This window comes from Vespula vulgaris, chromosome 9 (assembly GCF_905475345.1).
Source record: "Vespula vulgaris chromosome 9, iyVesVulg1.1, whole genome shotgun sequence".
Lineage (NCBI taxonomy): Eukaryota > Metazoa > Arthropoda > Insecta > Hymenoptera > Vespidae > Vespula > Vespula vulgaris.
In genome coordinates, this window is record NC_066594.1 from 1,150,001 (window position 1) to 1,165,000 (window position 15,000).

Here is a 15,000-nt window from a genome sequence, read left to right on the forward strand (position 1 = left end):
AAAGAAAGAAGGAAAAAGAAAAAGATAGTAGAAGCGGGTGGATAGATGGGTGGGGATGGGGGGGTTAAGGGGGAAGAGATAAAGTAAGCAAACAACCTTTAGTTTAGCGAGAAGAAAAGTGGAGAGAGAAAGAAGACTTTAGGAAAATCGTCGAATGCACCCAATCAAACACAGGCTCGCCGAGTTCGAGGATAACAATGACGAGGATGATGATGATGATGACGACGACGACGATGACGACGACTATGATAATGATGATCATGATGTTGATGATGATAGTGATGACGACGATGACAATGATGACAACGGTAACAACGTTGATAACGCTGACAACGACGATTAGGAGAACGACGGAAAGAGACGCAAACGTTTGAGTAACTACCAGCGAACGAGTTGGGACGACGTTCTCAACTTCCGAGGTGAGATTAGAGAGAAAATGACACTTTATAACCTTGCTACTACTTCTAATTCGCGTGCGCGCGCTATCGCTTTTCTGTCGTTCGGGAAAGATACGCCGTTGATATTATATGCAGAAGCTTGCGAGATCGTTGAAATCATTGAACGATCGATCTTCGAGATCGATCGTTAAGATCGATCCTTTCAAACTCTCGTATCTATCCCGGACAAAGTCTTTCTCTCGTTTCTAATCTAACAGACTTATTATCTGATCTAACAAACTATTAATATTCCTTGCTTGCAGAACGGGTTCGTTTTTTCATACGCAAAAACTAACTGCAAAGCGAAAAACCGCGTGGAACGGAGGAATATGGCGGCGACGACGGTGTACTACTACCTCGATCGACGAAAATTCTTCTTTTCTCTTTTGTTTTTCTTTCCTTTTGTTTCGTTTTATATTTATTTATTTACTCTTTATATTTCTTCGCTCTCTTTCTTACTTTCTAACTGTGTCGACTTCTCCGATTTATTTCCATTCCAATAGATATTCCTAACATCCCCCCTCTCTCTCTCTCTCTCTCTCTCTCTCACTTCGTCTTTTCGTTTTCGTTTCTTTCCTGTTTACTTTTAGAGAGTTTTTTTTTTTTCATCTAAAACCTACCAGAGACATACGTATGTACGTACGTCGTAGGAAGCAGACGCGTTTTCTTCGTCGATACTTCTACACGTTGCTTCCTTCGTCTTGCCGGCCGTCTTGTTGCACCCGTTGATTTCCCTGCTGGAATGCGTCGGAGTGTCGTCGTTACTAACTCGAAAACCGACACGAGATATCGAGGATCGACCAATAGGCACGACCCGTGGCAGGGTCCTACGGAACGATCGATCGAATAGGTGCCAGAAAGATGGCTGGCGGGGAGGGAAGCTGCCGGCTCGGAGAGAGAGAGAGAGAGAGAGAGAGAGAGAAAGAGAGGGAGAGCATGAGAGAGAGAGAGAGAGAGAGGGGCGGAGGGAGGGAGAGGAGAACTACAGAGGAACGTTGCAGTGCAACGGAAATGGGAGCCATCCTCTCTCCTCGCACTGACGAGTTTCTCCAAAACAATATGTATTTTCGTGATAGTACATAACGATGATAAAGGACGAACCGCGAACGAACAAGTACGCGTCTTCCTGTAAATAACTGTTTATTTATAGATGTACCCATATTCTACGTTTCGTTAGTCTCATAAAACTTATATTTATTCATTGTTTTCGAAAGATCAACGTACCGTCGTGCTTAACGCGTTTGGCCACTCGACTTATTATTACTTGTACTTACTTGATAAAAATTCTCGTATTTCATTACGTACTTTTAGATATATGGTCAATATTGATTGATGAAATAACACACACACACACACACACACACACACACATATATATATATATATATATATATATATGACACTTGTATCTTTTTTCTTCCTTTTCTTTTTCTTTTTTCTTTGTGGACCAAAAGAGAGGAAAGAAAAAGAATTGATCTAAGCTTCCCTTCTTACTACTTGCGAGCAACCCCTTAAATGCGATCCCCGAAACGAGTTTAACCTACCTGAATCTCACAATGCGTCTTTGCAGATCGTTGAAAAGGGAAAACAGGATGGGCGATATGTTGACGCGTGAATTCGCAGGATGAGAGAGAGAGAGAGAGAGAGAGAGAGAGAGAGAGAGAGAGAGGTAGAGAGAAAGAGAGAGAAAGAATAAAAATAAAAAAATAAAAAGAAGATAAAAGAATGGTGGACATCAAAGTTCTCGCCCCTTTTTCTAGGCCCCCACCAAGCGTCATGTCCCGTTGGTCCCCGTACTATACCTTTCCCTCTCTTAAAATCCTTACACCCCCTTTTTTAAGGTGGCCAGCTGCAGGGTCAGTTTTCGACGGACGCGCGCAGTATTAAGATGTTACGTTCAAAATTTCTCATCGATCGATCATCGTATTTCCGTGATTTTCGTGATCGCCGCGATCGTAAGGTTAATCGTGCGATAGAAGAAGAAGAATAACTAAGATCATAGTTGGGAGAATTCAATGGACGAAGAGGAACGATACGCTTTCGTGAGAGAGAGAGAGAAAGAGAGAAAGAAGGAAAGAGGAAAAAGATAAAGAGTGCGAAGACACATCGTTGGATCGTTTCTGCAGTGATGAACGCGTGATGGATATTAAATGGACGCACGGTACGCATCGACAGATTAATTTCATTTACGAAAACGCCGTCACTCTCAATCTAGATTATAATAAATATCTACGTACGTACATAAAATTGTACTGGCATAAAATCGGTCTCTTCGCTTGCTCCAAATAATCCGAATATTCTTTTATCTTATTATTCTAAAACTTTTCACAAATAATTCACAAGTAATAACGAGATCGTTCTAAGAATTTATTTCTTTATTTATTTTTGTATTTCTTTTTTCTTTTTTCTTTTTTTTTTTTTTAATAAATCGCGATAAAGAAACATATAGATACTTTGTATCTCTTAATTACTTAATTACTTAACTTATGTTATCGTTATTCACGAGTACATGAAACTCTGTAAATCTTTCTTTATAACACACGAAGAAAAGATAGAAAGTTAACGTTATGTCACGTAACGATGCACTCTTTGATAACTTGATAAAATCTCACTCTCTACTCGTCCGTTCGAATTCACCCTCGTTTATCTTTCCGGCTCTCATTCAACCTTCGAATAATTAATCACAAATAGCCCGTTCTGTTTTTCACGAAGTAAAAGGAAAGGGACTGTTCTTTGGCCCTTCTTATTTCAGTCGAATCAGTCGAATTGCGGCGTCGTCGTTTAATTTCGCTAATTTCTTTTCTCCCGTTCGACGTTACGCGACGTTATACGGGCTTGCGTAAGGGGTGAATTCTCTTGGAGTCACCCTCATATCTTCTAGCCTTCTTTTAGTTATCGTTCTTGCGAGGAATAACTCGCGAAGAGAGAAAGAGAGACAGAGAGAGAGAGAGAGAGAGAGAGAGAGGAAGTGGAAAAAGTATCAGAGGGGTTGTAAGGACGTTAAAAATCTCGAAAGGGTCTTCCAAACGGCTGAGAAGAAGAGCGAGGTACGCTAAAGAGATCACATGGGAATGCAGGGCTGAAAAAATAATTATTCTGTGAAGCATAGACGCTGTGAGACGTCAGTCATTAAACTAATTTCATTGTGGAAACTTAATCGAAGGAATTTTTTTCTTACTTTTCGTTCGTCATCTTCTTTTCTGTCTTTTTTTCTTTCTTGATTCTTCGAAGAAAATAGATCTTTATAGTTATCGATGTTATCGATTGTACGGAGATTCTGTTATATACTTCTCTCTCTCTCTCTCTCTCTCTCTCTCTCTTTCTCTCTATCTATCTATCCATCTATCTATCTATCTATCTTTCTTTCTCTTCATACTTTGCGTTTGCTTGTTTAATCATCACAACGAGCAATATTTTCACGCAACAACGGGCATAAGTACACAGAGAGGGCTTGAAAATTTCATAAAAGGAAGTAGAAGGCAACAGATTAATTAGAGGTGTAGCGAAATAATTGATCGCCTTTCAGATAATGCATTCATTCGAAATTCAATACGAATAAATCGAACAAGTGCGCGCGCAAGTTGTAGCGTTTGTATATGCAAACATATACACGCATACACATACACACACACACACACACAAGCAAATATTTTGCTATTACTACTATTAATATTATTATTACTATTATTATGATTATTATATATATTATAATCAGGAAAGATGTTTCAGCTTATTTCGATTCGCAAAATATCTACTGAAAAGAAAATACGATCATTATTTTCTTCAAAGTATAAGAAGAAATTAACTTATCATTTCAATTCTATTATCGTCCAGTGGAGAAGATAAAATCGATAAAATTGCTACCGTTCTGACATCTTGATTCTTCTCGTTTCCTTTAAAAACAAATAAGAGGATTACACTTATTCTTAGATTATTTCAAGATCGTCTTAAAATTTAAAAAAAGAAAAGAAAAGCAAAGAAAAAAGGAAAATGAAAGAAGAAAATTCGATTCCGTCCTAAGGTCATTTATTCGAAATAAATGTTTAAAGATGAGAAGTCGATCGTTGGAATCGAAACTATTCCGATCGGTCGTATTGATCAAAATAAACGAGGAGAACACTGTGACGAACGGAGACGGAACGCTAGATGGGTAGAGAAGGAAAGGGTAGGAGACAGCAGAATGCGAGAAACAGAGAGGGAGATAGGGAGAGATAGAGATAGAGAAAGAGAGAGAGAGATAGAGAGAGAGAATTTGGAGGGGATGAGGAACAGTGAAAAGGGAGACGCGTCTAAAAGGACGGACAGCGAATGAGACAAAGACGAACTAACTGAAAGAGTGTGGGAGAGGGAGAGAGGGTGGATCGGGTAGTGGAGCGAAAGATGGCGTAAAAATGGAGGGTGAAAAATATGGCGTGAGAGTGAGGTTGGTTTCTTTCTCTCTCTCTCTCTCTCTCTTTCTTTTTCGTGTTTCTCCCTCCCTCGATGCCATTCCATTTCTCTCGAAATTTTATGGGAGATCCTGCGGGAATACTACTGCCGAAATACGCCGTAAGATTTCAAGATTTTTGTACGACGTCTCTCTTCCCTCGGGCACGGGACAACTTTTTAAGATGATTTCCATTAGTGAATCTAAGAGAGAGAGAGAGAGAGAGAGGGAGAGAGTTGAGAATAGAGGGATGCGCGTTGTTTAGTCCCACGATTCGCAAATGGAAACGATCTTAAAAGCATCGTGACTGTTCATTAAGAGAAATATATGAAACATTTTCGTCAATCTTCGTCTTTATCGTGCTACTTTTACACTGAAATACTTTTTGTATTTCTCTTTTTGAAATTATTACAAGTTAATAGATCGACAACGATAATCTATTTTGCTTCACGGAAAAAAATATTGACGAGTATTTTCCTAAAGAAATATTTTATATCGTAATAGGACCATATCGAAATTTCTGAAAGAGCTTATTGAATTTGTATTATTTGTTCTTACATTAGAGATGTTAATCTTTGAATGCTTAATGGTAAGAGAGTGAGTGGTTAAGTGCACGCATAAACATAATCCTAACGCGATTATGTAGATAGCTTAATATTCCAAGAGCGTACCTATTAGACCACTTTATATTTGTACTATGATATATTAGTGATTTCGTGAGCAGGAAAAACTTAGGGGAGGATGATAGAGGGAAAGAGAGGGGAGGAAAGAACGAAAAACAGGAAAAGAAAAAATAAATCGATCGAGTCATCGTTTACGAAAGTTTTCCACTTATAAGAAAACGAGAGAAAGAAGAGAGAAAGAGAGAGTAACAGAAAGAGAGAGAGAGAGAGAGAGAGAGAGAGAGAGTGAGAGGAGGAGGGGAGAGGGAGAGTATCGGACTCGGCGGAAGCTCTAACTTTACAAATTTTCTCACATTCCGACTAATTCAAGGCTACCGGGGCCAGCGCGAACGAGTGAAAAAGAGACAGAGATTCGTTAGATAGAAAGAGAGGGGAGGAAGGCGGCACCAGAGTTAAAACAAACATTTTTGCGCGTGCGAGCTTCGGCCATAAAGCTTTGCCCGGCCAAATGCATCGGTTGGCTGTTGCATAAGACTCTAGAATAGCTTCGGAAAATGGTGGACCTTCTCTCTCCTAGTCTTTTTCTTTTTTAGATACGGCGCCGGCCGTAGAAACGCACTTCGGATTTTGCAAATGATTTTCTTACAGTGACTTTGTTTTCCATCGTCGATCTATCTACACGCTACACGTGTATCAACCGAGAATCATTTTCTACGGATACTTTGGCTCTTGACAAAAAGTAATCCATTAGAAAATTCAATTCGTACTGCTAATTAATCGATTTAATTAGTGTTCGGTATCGAAGATAAAAAAGAAGAAAGAAAAAAAAAGAAGAAAAAAGAAAAAAGGAGAAGTGATTTCATTTGCGTCGAATGAATAAAACGTTCGACCTTGAAGAAAAAATTATTTGTTAACATTCTTAAATTAACGCAAAGGCGACTCTGGTTTAAGTCATCGATGGAAATCCGTTTTATAGCAGAACAGAAATGATCTCGATGTTTAGAACATCGCTTCGACGACCCACGTCAATGCCTCGTTGCACAATTCGGTAACCGTGCAAGAATAAACGCTTCAAATGGAGGATGAAGCTTTTTTCGAGAAAAAGGAAGAGCGGGAGAGAGAGAGAGAGAGAGAGAGAGAGAGAGAGATACAGTTAAAAGAGATGGATGATTAAAATACGAACTTTTGCCAAGTACCAATGTCTCTCGTATATCGAGAACTACGGACGAAGAATTGTCATTTAATTATTATCATTATTATTACTATTATTATTATTTTTATTATGATTATTATTCTTATTATTAGCATTATAATCTTTTTTTTATATCTATTTGAATAATTTGTTTTTTCCGAAATAATTTGCACGTAATTTCAGAGCAATTCCTATTGTACTTATTTAAGAACTGACTGGATCATGTTGCACATATTTAAAATGATGGATATATATTCGCGTGTATCTGTAATGAGCCGGACTTTTTATTATTATTACTGTTATTATTATTGTTATTGTTATTATTATTATTATTATTATTATTATTATTATTATTATTATTATTATTATTATTATTATTATTATTATAATTATTAAGGAACTAAAATTTGAATTGAGATCCAGATAGGAAAAGAGAGAAGCTACCATTCTTCGAAAATAAGATCAATGCTATTGTTGATCGGCGTATCGACGAGTAGCCGTTAATTAACGCTCGATATCGGAAGGAGTTAGAGTAATTAAAATTATTTATTAAAACATAGCTCGCCGGAAATAAATGTGGAAGGAGCAGAGAAGTGGAGCCGGCGCAGAGAGGTGCGATCCGATTAAAATCTAATTTTTCACGGATACTCTCTTAATTAAAACATTAAATTGATTGCGGCGTGAGGTCGAGCGTCGAAGTGAGAGGAGGTGGAGGTTCGGGGGTGGCGATGGGGGAAGAATGGGGAGGGGGTGGTTTGGAGATGAGGTGGAGGTGAGGTGGAGGAGAGGTGGAGGAGAGGTGGCAGTGTCTTCTCAAGGCAGACACCGAGGAAGGGCTCGAAGGGTGAAGGGTTAGAGGTACGAGAGGCAGGCATGGGGGTTCGTGTTAAAATAAATGAAAATGAAATCAATTATAAAACTGTTTGAGGAGCCTCTGAGGAGCAGGCAGTACTCGATAGATGGATGGTTAAATGGATGGCCGGGCCGCTGTAGGTTGATCTTGAATTTTCTTAATTAAAAATCCACAGACTTTGCTTTCAATTAAAAACACGAACGTCGCGCTACTCTCCTTCGTTATGCCTGTCGACATCGGAAACGGGAGAATACGTACGTAGATATGTAAATCAAACCGGCCGTGCGAAGAATCCGAACGTTTCACGAGGTACTATTGTATTTTTAATCGATCTTTTATTTTTTACGACGACAAAGACGTGTAAGGGAAATGGTGAAGGGAGTTTTCACGAAATCCTATCTTGACAATTGCATTGAACTTGAAGATCGAATGAAATTGGAAACAAAAGAAAGAACAAATCTTTCGTGTTAAGAAGTCCAACTTACAAGAAAGACAGAGAGAGAGAGAGAGAGAGAGAGAGAGAGAGAGAGAGAAAGAGAAAGAGATATAGAGAAAGAGAAAGATTCAGAGTTACGTATCTAATCTCTTCAAGATCCTCCTGCCGCTAGGACATCGTCTCGATTTATGAGCCTCCTAAATCTTGTCCGCTCTGCCGGCCTTCTCGCCTTACCCCGCCGAGGACTTCTTTTGTCCTCGCGCACTTTTGCACTTTTAAAACTTTCTTCGTCGCGAAAATTTCATTATAAGTAGCTTCGCCGCTATGGCGTTCGCGATAAGAGGAGGGAACTTGGGTCGCGGCATGGTTTACACCGCGAGATGTGAAATATTACCGGATTTTCAGCAACTCTTCCTTTGGCGAGTCTAACCTTTAAAAGGAAAAAAAAAAGATTTTTCTCCTGATAAGAGGTATACGAATAGGAAAAGAAAAAAAAGAAAAAAAACAGAAAGAAAGAAAGAAAGAAAGAGAGAAAGAGAAAGAGAAAAAAAGAGAAGAAGAAAAAAGCAATTAACTCGTACGTCTTTCGGCCGTTGTCTTTAGAAAATCGTTCAGTCCCGTATTCTTCATAAACGCTTCGCGGACAATACCGCCCCTTAAGTCCTCTCTTGCTCTGCTTTTTCTTTTTTCTTTTTCTTTTTTTTTTGTCTTCTTCTTCACCGCTACGGCCCTTTTGTTTCGCTACGCAAAACAGAGCAGACAGAGCGGGCACAAAAGGAAGAGGCTCGAACAATAAGCTTCGTAGTTGGCGACCTCGAGTCGAAATGGGGCCAGCAAAACCGCAATCGACGGAAAAGACTAAAAATCACATTTCGAGTCGGCAACACGCGAACTCTAAACGCGTTCACGATCATCACGGATATATCCGTTGGAATCTATCCTGACACTTTGATTTTATATTTCTTTTTTGATATCGACGAACGATCGAGAAAGATATCGACAATTCTTTTCTCTCTCTCTCTTCTTTTTTTTTATAAAAAACTCGACCAAGATTAAAGTTGTTTAACGAATTGCTTTTGTTGATTCTCCTTTTTAATTTTGTTTACGTTTGTTCGTCGAACGTATTCAATCGACTTTTCCTTCGTCCGTTTGAAGAAATGAAAAGGAGAAGAACACCTTGCGCGCAGTTAGTCACGATATCTCGGCTATGAAGCTGCAGCTGCTCTCGAGCAGTCGGGAGGTCATAGCATATGCCACGGTGGTCGACGGTTCCCCGGCTCTTCCGATTGTTCACGTGTTATGTACATGGAGTATACGGACGTTCGGTTTGGACGCGGTACGGTCACGCGGATTACCCTCGATCTATTATTCTCAAAGATCACAGTACGGACTTATATAAACGTAGTTGAGAGGACGCGATCGAGGAAGTTGATAAAAAATATTTCCGACGTAGATCTACGATCTATATTTCATTACTTATGGAAAAAGGAATAGGACGAAACACCGATCAAAAAATTTAGGTCATATTCATTGGTCAGCAATGATCGTGAGGATCGATGAGACCGCATCGCGTGCTAAGAATATGGCAATTACTATATTTCACGTTTCTCCTTGGTTATTCGAGAACTCAACTCGATGAGAATTATTAAACATTTTTAAAGACTTTTGTCAAGGATCCAGACGTGGAATAATTTTTTATCGAAGAAACGTCTCCGTTTCCGAGTTGGAAGTTTATTTTTTTCGAGAAAGAAATATCAACGAATGAAAAAGTGGCCGCAGGGTTGATACTGCTAAGATGATTCTTACTTTTCGTGAGGAAAAGGGTTGGGATGGGTGCGGGTGGGTGGGTTGGAATGGGAGGGAGGAAAAAGGATCTTGAGGAGGAAGTCGGACGAGAAGATGAATCGTCCGCAAATTGCGGGGAAAAAGGTAAAACTCGGCTGTGGTAAGTTTCTTATTCTACTATACTTCTACTTCTTCTTCTTCTACCGACCGTGAGGTCGGCCGACTCGATTTTTGTTTTCATTTGATTACTTCCCCGGCGTATACTTTGACGAAGGGAGTGTGAGAAAACTCGAAACGGAGTAAGTTCGCACGAGGGAGGAAGTCGAATCGTGAGGATCCAGTTATTATAGTATATTCTCCTTCCTCCAAGATCGATAGCAGGTAAACCTAGACTTGCCAAAATAAATGGGGTAGGTAAACGCGATGTCGGGGGTGTAATTTGCGTGCGTGTGGCCTCGTGTGCTGGATAGGTGTTGAGTAAGGTTAGTCAAAGTTCAAGCCAGCAACGGTTCATGCGTCAGGTTCAAACGGACATTTGCTTAGGAATAACTTTAACGAACGATTCAGCGTTTAAAATCATCAGGAGTATATATAATACTTTCTCACGACTCTTTCTCTTTTCTCTTCTTCATTTTCTTTATCCTTTTCGTCTCGACTCTTTCCCGGACTTCTTCTCTTCTCCGTGTCACCAGCCAAGGGATTACTTTCTCATTTAGATTTTATCTCGACGCTCGACGTTGTCCCATCCTCTCTCTCTCTCTTTCTCTTTTTCTTTCTCTCCTGCTTTCAGTCCGTCTCTCATGTTCGTCTCAAACGGCCATTTCCCACTTCCTTCCCCCGGACTTCTCTCCCCGTGGCCAGATCCTTTGTTTTTACTAATTACCCAGGACATCAGCTATTGACCTCTTCCACCTTTACCCACCTCCCGCCTCAATCTTCTCTCCTTTCTACTTCGCCAAGCGATCATTAGGCGACTAGCCAAGAGAGTGTCCCCCCCATCCCTCCCCCTCTTCCTTCTTCTCCTCTTACTCTTACTCTTACTCATGGTGTTCCACCTCATTTTACCGCTTCTCTTCCTTTTTCTTCTCGTTTTGCTCTTCTTATAGAGAAAATAACGCTTTCGTAAAAGCTTCGTTCGTGTATTTCACGAATAGGAATAGTTATCGGGATAGGGTTCGAAAGGTCCTGCCCGTGGAATCGTCCATCGACACGGGGTCGAGAACTATGTAGATGATCGCACACGCAGCTGTCAGGACAAAAAATCAGACTCGATTGTTTTATCCCTTCTCGGGTCGCCCGATGGTCAACCGGTCTTTCTCTTATTATTATGATTATACGTAGCTAGGGTAGCCGAAAATGCAGGGAGATAGACGTACGAGGGAAGAAACGGTTTCATCCCCCTTGTCCAGATTCGAAACCGTCCTACCTGCCGATTTTTCATACTCTTCTTTTCCTTCTCCCTCTTTATCTCTTTCTCTTTCTTTTTTCCGATCTTTTTTCGAAGATCAAGCTCGTCGAGAAGTAGTAGAGAAAGAACGAAAGACACAACCCTTCGTCGAGCCGGATGAAATTTAATTTTCTTTCTTTCTCTGTCGTTTTCTCCTTCTCCGTCTCCTTCTCCTTCTCCTTCTCCCGAGGTCTTCGCGTTGAACAGAAGCTCTGTAAATAACAGAAGTGACCTTCGGATGCGCCACATGCTACACATTGGACGTCCACATATGCAAATCACGACGGGACTATTGTGCGCTTTACCGGTACCCCTTAACCCCCTTCTCCTCCTTTCCTCCTCTCTACTTACCCCTCTTCATTTTCTTCAACAAAAAGATTCAGGTCAAACTCTCATCCGGTTAGAAATTTTTATTTTTCGATCAGTCGAGTAACAAAAGGGGTCACCCTGATGTCGTGCTCTCTGTAAGAAGGGCTAGAAAGAGAGATATACGAACGAAGGGAGGAGAGAAGGAAGGAGAACCGAGACAAGACCATTCACTTTTCTCGATGCATAACGGTCGAGAGAGAGAAAGATATACCTATATATACATATATATATATATAAAAACTCGAAAAGGGAGAGAAATAAAGAGAGACAGAGAGAAACTCGTAAGACAATCGATACAATTACGAGGTACAACCATCATCGTGGTAGGGACTTAAGAAAGAGACGTGTACGAGTTCTTTAAACATTTTCTTTTATACTCGCGGATATTCGAATTACCCTCCGGCACTACTATTGAAGAGATTTTTCGGACAAAAGAGGGTTAAAAATAGGGAGTCTCGTGTGTTTTTATCCTATTCACTTTTTCTTTTTCTTTTCTATTCTTTTCTTTTTTTTTCTATACGCGAAAACGATTAAATATAAAACGAACTGTAAAATCGTCGTTTCGGAATCTCCAAGTCGAGTTGTAGAGAGAAATTCACAGTGCGAGACGATTTCGTTGGTCCATACGTCGTCGTTGTCGTCGTAGTCTCGTACAAGGGCAAAATTGTGTGAGCGCGTATCTCTGCAGGTAGTAATAAGATCTAGTCGCCCTATCGACGAAAGGCTCGCGCGAGGGAATGCCGCTGGAGAATTTCCAGAGGCGAGGCACGCCGTCCTGGGGGTGGCCTACCATCCCTCGTGGAAGCGCGATGGAACGAGCTGCGGTCAACGCCAGGATTCGAAATACGATGGTGTACGTATTCGGTTAGGTTGCGTACGCAACGTTCGTGTGTTAACCTTACTGTCACGCCGGCGACCGAAGCACGTGAAGCCGCATCGGCTCCTCGAAATTGTTATTGGACGTCGAGGGCGAATTCGTATTCCTTCGAAATCGACCGAATCGTTTAGTTATCAATTCCTTTCTCGACATCTTCATTTTCTCTGATAGATTGACTTCCGTCAAAGATATGTTTCGATATTTTTTTCAAAATTTTGACGCTATTGTTTTTTATCGTTTCTGATTCTTTCTTTTTTTTTTCCTTTTTTATTAAGTCTCATCGACGTATCATCGACGAAGGAAAGATCTTATAGGACGATGTAGCACGTAGCTAAGGAAAAATCGAAAGATCGCTCGATCATTTTAGATATACTCGATCAAAGTCTCATAAAGCAGAGAGAAGCAGGGGCTGCGGTCAACAGCAGGATTTGGAATACACGGTGAACGTGAAGTCCATTCTGCCGTGCGCGTAACAACGCCGTGCTAACCTTACTGTCACGCCGAAGCCAAAGGGATGTAAAGCCACGATAACGCCTCCGAATCGTTATTGTGTACGACAGAGAAACCACCCCTCGGTCGTTCATCGAACCACCCCGAAAACAAAGTGTCGATCCTAAATTATCGAAAAATGGCGGCCGCTCGAACGTAGATCTTCATTTTCCTTTTATGAAACTGGGAGGATTAAAAATGTTACAATATTGTTAAGGAAATAATTTTATTATCATAATACATAGAAAGAATAAGCGAGTTCGCAACGTTATTACAATTATCGATTAACCCTGTTATCAAAGGAAAATCAATTTATTCCGATAGCTGAAACGGTTGACATGATTTGGTCGTTTCGATCGGTAGTAAGATTCGATCTCCTTTAAGGGCTAACGTAATAGCTATGTAGGTATACGTAATGGTTGGTCTATATCTTCCGAGTCAAGAATCGAAGAGTCGAACTGCTAGTTGGGATGCACTTGACGTAAGCCAGGGAAAATTCGTGGGCGCGAGTAAGCGTCGCCGTGGAGCCGAGACTCGGTTCATGACTCTCGGATAGAGGGTGGAGGGAAGAGAGGGATGAGAACGAAGAGGGTAGGAAGAGAGAGAGGGATGTTGGACGAAGCGGGTAGCAGTGGCGATGGTGGTAGTGCGATGGTAGTGGTAGTGGTGGTGCTGGCGGTGGTGGTGGTGGTAGTGGTGGTGACTGTGTAGGAGGGTGGTGGTGACGAAGGGGTCGGCGAGGGGTGGAGGCGGAGGGCTAGCCAGCGAGAACGTCCGAGAGAGGGTTGGTGGCTCGCTACACGGCATCGGCATACGGAGGTTTGGCCGGTGGTGTTGCGGGGGTCGGTGTGTGGCGGCCGATAGAAGCGGCGAAGAGGTGAGGTGGGGGTGCTCAGCACGGGGCCACGGCGCAGTTGCTACTCAGACACGGGGATGCTCGCAATGCCTCTATCAAAGGTTACCGAAATTTAGCGAAAATATCCGTTGTTTAGCGCGCGTCTCGCGTTAATTCGCGAGCCGAAAGAAAAGGAAGGAAAGAAGTCGCGTCTTTTCTCGCGAGGTGTTTTTACGACGGGAGCGCGAAATTCGGTTATCGTTCGAGGAGTTCTTGCTCCTTTGCGCGGAGAGCGAAGGGTTTTGGTAAAGGGGGATCGAGGAGGGTTGGGTGGGAAGTCGGTGGGAGGGTAAAAGGAAAAGAAAGAAAAGAGAAAGAAATAAGATTAAAGTAGAAAGGCGGAAGGGAAAGGAAAGGAAAGGAAAGAAAAGGAAAGGAAAAGAAAAAAAAGGAAAAGAAAGGATCGCTTGGAAGGAGTCGGAGGATGATAGTGCAGAAGGATGAGGAAGAACGAGGAGAGTAGAAAGAGAAGGAAGAGGAAAAAGAAGGATGGATGGAAGGAAGGAAGGAAGAAAGGAAGGAAGGAAGGAAGGAAGGAAGGAAGGAAGGAAGTATGAAAGGAAGGACGAGGAAGTCGTCGCGTGGCTCCTTAGGAAGATCGCACCGCGACGTGCCAGCAGACACTGCCGCGCCGCGAGAAACACGTGGGGGAGAAAAGTCCGGGAAAGCGCGACGAGATAGGGAGTGAGCGAGGGAGAAAGAGAGAAGGAGGAGAAGGACGGAGGGAGCGTCCCGACGCGTCTTATCACGACGCGCAAGGAGCGACGCCGCGCGCCTCCTCTTTAGAAGGGGAATGAGATGAAGGTGGAGGGGACGCTTCTCTTTCTCTCTCTCTCTCTCTCTCTCTCTCTCTCTCGCTCGCTCGCTCTCTCTCTCTCTCTCTCTCGTTCTCTCGGTCTCTCGCTCTCGCACTCGAGAAGCACTACTGAGGAGCGGGGCGGGGGTGGCAAAGACGCTCATTCGTTCCTCGAGTCACGTGGCCCCCTTCTTATTCCGTGCTTTTTCCTTAGAGAAGCGCGCGGGAGCTTCGAACGTAGACTCGAGGCCGACGCCTGAGATGCGACGCCGGTCACGGCCCACCCAAACCCCTCTCGAGCTCTCTCGAGTATCATCATTCGATCGACCATTCGCTTTTCATCTTCTTCTTCTTCTTCTTCTTCTTCTATTTCTT

The 15,000-nt window shown here is 42.0% G+C and overlaps 1 long non-coding RNA gene across 1 annotated transcript in view; it reads left to right on the forward strand.

Moving 5' to 3' along the window:
- Positions 1-15,000, forward strand: part of LOC127066353 (uncharacterized) — a 31,466-nt gene that overhangs the window by 1,392 nt on the left and 15,074 nt on the right. The window contains exon 1 of the long non-coding RNA XR_007782362.1: positions 1-419. This exon is cut by the window's left edge and continues 1,392 nt beyond it. This is a non-coding gene — a long non-coding RNA (uncharacterized LOC127066353). The remainder of the gene's footprint in view (positions 420-15,000) is intronic.